The 4980-nt window shown below is 43.5% G+C and overlaps 1 non-coding gene across 1 annotated transcript; it reads right to left on the bottom strand.

The window, feature by feature from the left end:
* Positions 1–3489: 3489 nt before the first annotated feature.
* On the bottom strand, positions 3490–3592 carry LOC113458342. Its single transcript, XR_003378726.1, has one exon. It is a non-coding gene; the product is annotated as a U6 spliceosomal RNA (small nuclear RNA).
* Positions 3593–4980: the final 1388 nt, after the last annotated feature.

Below are 4980 nucleotides of genomic sequence, written 5' to 3' on the forward strand. Positions count from 1 at the left end.
CTGCTTGTCCTGTCCAGACATTGTGAATTTTGTTGGTGGTTGAGGCATGGGCAGTTCCTTGCCTAAAGGCCAGTTTTGCCAAGAAGAAAACAAACTTCAAGTGGAGCATCTTCAGGGCTCAACATACTCTCAATATGTTCTCATAGATCAGTGATGCCAGGAGCGATCATGTCTCACGTCAACAGAACGCTAAGTTGTTTAAATGTCATTCTACAGCTCTTTGAAGTGGTTGAAGATTACTTATCTATGTAGAATATAATCTGTAATGTTCTGTCCTGTCCCTTTAAGAGACCAGCCCCGTCCACTTCCTCCCCCCTGCCCTGTCCACTGAGGCAGGCAGATCTTCCTTTCTGCTTGCAGCCTGAGTCTCTTCCTTTTCTATCTCCCTTTCGAAAAGGCAGCTTCTGCCTCTCCCCACTTCGCCCCTTCCCCCCTCTGCCTCTCTGCTCGTCTCCCCTTCTCCCTTTCCTCTCCATAATTCCCTAAATAAATATGCAACCTTTATTGTATGTCTCTCCATGTCTCTGTCTCTTGCCCACCGTGTGGCTCCCTGCCCAGGACCAGCCACTTTTGGAGTCCTGCAGTGTGGTCTCATGGCTTGCCCGTCTGTTTGTCTATTCTCGTGGTCTTGTGTACTGTCCCTACCTGGGACTGGCTGCTCTCGGGACTCATGCCTGCTGCCTGTCCCCTGCTTGGGGACCTGCAGTATTTCTGCCACTGCAGCAACTCTGGAACCTGCAGCATTACACAATCTCTATGTATCTAAAGAACCTGGCTAGTCTAATTATAAGTATGACAAACATGGATGACTATTGACCTATAATTCTTAATACCTATATAAAAACTAAGTCTTCATATTAGAATATTAAACAATCTTTAAACAACTATGCAACAAATGAGGACAATGACCTCAAAATGTAAACAATGTATAAGTATCTTGATCAGAGGTAGAAATGTATATTGCAATATAATAAATATATCCTAAAATTGTATTAATATACAAGATGTCTTAAGCATGCATGCATACAATATGACAAAATAACTTTGCCTAGGTATACAAATATTGTAGACAAAAAATTGTAACATAGTCAATATAATTTAAGTTTGTATCAATATACAAGAATCTAAACCAGTGTAAATTGCCTATAATAACAGCTCACAAGTATTCACTCCATTACTCACTATTATTATTAGTGTGAGTAAGCTCAGACTAATCTATTATCCCATTCAATTTCCTTTTTCTTCAAAGAGATCCCTGAGCTTACATAATTTCCCCGCAACCCTATACCAATTATAATCAACCCCTAAATGATGTCCCTAACCCTGAGGACAAACTTTGTTGGGAGAGGAGAGGAAGTCTTTTAGAATTACTTCCAGTTGTCATGGGGGTGATGTTCTTTCTTTGGGATCCTGTGAGAGTAAAATGATGGTTAAGTTCCAAGATTACTGTCTGGTATAATTGCAAATAGTCTCTGAATATTTGGCAGTGTTTTTCTGAGGTTCCTATTTGGATTTCTGGCCAGAACATAATGAAAAAGTGCTAATTTCAGCTAATCAACTGGGAACCATCTTGAGCGCCGGTACCCAAAACAAGTCTTATAGTAGCATGATCACCATCATGTCATCCAGGTGGAGTTGCTGAATTACCTTGTTGACAGCTCTTAGATCTGTCACCATTCTCCATTTACCAGATTTCTATTTAACAACAAATATAGGAGAATTCCAAGGGCTTGTTGATTCTTCAATGTGGTGAGCTCCTGTACCAACCATTTAAAGCCTGCAGTTTATCTTCTGTTAATGGCCATTGTTTAACCCATATTGGTTCTTCAGTTAACCATTTTAACCCATATTGGTTCTTCAGTTAACCATTTTAAAGGTAGGGCTGTTGGTACCTCTAAAGGTCTGGTTTAGTACCTTATAATATCCTTCCCAGATTTATGAGTTTCTGGGACTGCAGGAATGTTAATCTGGATATTCCATTGTTGTAGCAGGTCACAACCCCATAGATTCACTGCAATGTTAGCCACATAACGGCCTCAGCCTTCCTCTCTGTCCTTCTGGCCCTATGCATTCAAACCATCTCGTGCTTCATTTTACTTGAGATAGGGTTCCAATTCCTAGTAATTGAACATCTGCCTCTTGAAAAGGCCAATTTGGATGCCAAGATTCTGGAGTAATGATACTCACGTCCATACCTGTGTCTATCAAACCTCAATCACTGTGCCTCAAACACCACAGTGTCTGACACAATGGTATAGCTTGCTTTTCAGGCCCCTTCAAAGGAGCTGCCATCTGTCTACCAGGTACAGATGAGCCAGCACAATGTGCCCTACTGCATTGTCAGGGATGGGGCAGTAGCTCCTCTAGGGATTCAATGCAAGAATGAGATGTGGAATGGCGAAGAAGATTTGAGATGTTGAGTGGTGGGCATGATTGGAAAGCAAGTGTTAAGTCTTCTACTATGAACCCAGGAAGGAGGCAGAGTTTGTAACCCTTTATGTGTTAAGAAGTGGGACAGGTTTGGGGAGAAGACAATGGTAGGTGACCCAAAAGTTAGCTTTTTTTTTTTAAAAAAAAATTAAGAATGAGGAGCTTTGCAGCTTCTAAAACATATATACACGGTGCCCATCCCTGGGTGGTAAGGTCTAATTTTTTGACAGATATGCCATGGGTACAAACAAAGGAAGGCCCCAGTTGGTGGCCTAGGATCCCAAGGGCATATCCCTCTTTTTTCTGTTACAGAGAGGGAGAAGGGGCAAGTTGGGTCTAGGAGGTGTAGTACAGGGGCCTGGAGGAGGGCATGCTGGAGATTCTGAGAGGATTTGGTGATCGAAGTGAGGAAGGTTCACATGAGGGGTCAAGGGCTGCTTCATCTTTGGGGTGTGCAAGGAGGGGAAAGGAGGGGATCCAGGTATGTAAGAAGCCAGCTATTCCTAGGAATAATCAAATCTTCTCTTTGGTAGAGGGGACTGTGAGGGCCTGGATTAGATGTTTTCTTTCCAAGGCAATGGCTTTGTGGGTTTGAGGTTTGGGGGGGGGGCGTTAATAAGATCAAGAATAATGGAGGTTTTCCTCTTGTTCAGACTTGAGAGCTAGAAGGAGATGAGTGGGGGATCAGCAGAACAGAGAAGGCTTGGAGCAGAGATGAGAGAAATCTTGACATAGGGATGCTCTCTGTTTCCCTGAGCATTGGCAGTAGTTGTAGAGGTTCCTAATAATTGTCAGAATCCAGGGTGTCAGTGGGTGGCCATTTTGGATGATGATTTAAGGGGTGCATAGGTTTAGAGGTGTAGGGTTAAGCCCAGCCTTAGGGGGCGTGTCCGCCTTGGGCTAATGTTTACCTATAAATCTGCCAGGCGTGTGTCCAGCCGCCCCTTCTGCTTCCTGTTCTCCATGGGAACCATGGTACTGTAAGTCTATTTCCCCATTAAAGCTTTATATATTTTTTACAATCTGTCTGCATTCATTTACGCCTCTACATCTTGAAATTTAAATATGGAACGCATCACGAATTTGCGTGTCATCTTTGCGCAGGGGCCATGCTAATCTTCTCTGTATCGTTCCAATTTTAGTATATGTGCTGCCGAAGGATTGTCCAGGTAGTCAGTTGTCTCTGTCAATTGTTGCACATTTTGGATATCTCTCATTTGTTAAGTAATATTTATTCCCTTCTCAGATCTTTGACGGAGTTGAAGATTATATAATTGTAGTTACTCTCTATATTATTTAGACTCCTTGAGATAGAATGTATAGCAAAACTTTTGTTCTCAATATTGTTTGTTATATTTATTATTTGTTATTATTGTATATAGTTGTATTTGGTTTAGTTCTGTCTTATTTAGTCAGGGGTCAGAGCTAAAAAGCCCGAGGAGACACGACACCTGGTACCAGGACTTTGAATGAAGCCAAAAGACAAAAACCGAGCTCAAAAACAGTCCCGCCCAGGTGTGAGAGGTAAAGTCAGTGAAGAGGGTCAACAGAGCCTTAAAGACTGGTTGGGGGGACCTCCACCTCCTCTAAGAGTACCAGAGGGTCCCGGAAGCTCAACGGTCACTTTCTTGGATTTGGGGAAGCATTTATGCCAACCAAAGGAAAAACTTATCAATTGCTGATCAGAGAGCCGGAAGGGGAGTCCATTGTTGGTGGACTGGAGATAAGGGATAGGGTCCCTGTGTGGCATAGACTCCCAAGCTGGGGAGCACATAGGCTCCAGGACATCCTCCTAAGTCATGTGGCACCAGTGTCAGGGTTTCACAGTGGCAGGAAGGATACCTTGGCAAATTGGGGTCAAGGGATGCCACAAAGTCATGCCATGCAACAGATGTCGCTAGGGAGATGTATTGGGGGAGAGGGGTATGCAAACGCGGCCTCTAACCTAAGGTAGACGGGAAAGAGGGCAGGCATGGAGCGGTACAGCCCATGTGTGTAGGGAGAACATGTGACTAAGGCATACAGCCCATGTGCATAGGGAGAACACATGACTCCTGGTGACAGTGGAGACGTGTTGCATTTGGAGGCTGGTGATGATGTGGCTGTTGTCACTGGGTTACTGACAGCCGTCTTAGGTGGGGTTTTCCTACACCTTCCCCAGGTTAACTGTCAATTTTTCAAATCCTCCAGAGAAAACCACTGTGATTTCAGTCTACAACAGGGGAAACTGAGGCAGAGGGAGAGTAGAGTCATTCTCCAAAGTCACACAGGTTTGATCCCAAGTATTTTGGAGTGTGTGTGTGTGTGTGTGTGTGTGTGTGTGTGTGTGTGTGTGAATTTTTTGGCATGATCTTGATCTCCCGATCCTCAAACTTCTGTTTCCCAAGGGATGGTACTACAGGAACACACCCTGTGCTCAGATTATGCAGAAAGGAACCCAAGGTTCTGTGCACGCTATACAAACACTCTACTAGTGGAGTTACATCCTCGTCTCTAATAAAATTTATTTCACTTGTTGATTAGGAAATATTTTCAAATGGGAGAAAATAA

Source organism: Microtus ochrogaster, unplaced genomic scaffold (genome assembly GCF_000317375.1).
Source record: "Microtus ochrogaster isolate Prairie Vole_2 unplaced genomic scaffold, MicOch1.0 UNK14, whole genome shotgun sequence".
Classification (NCBI taxonomy): Eukaryota; Metazoa; Chordata; class Mammalia; order Rodentia; family Cricetidae; genus Microtus; species Microtus ochrogaster.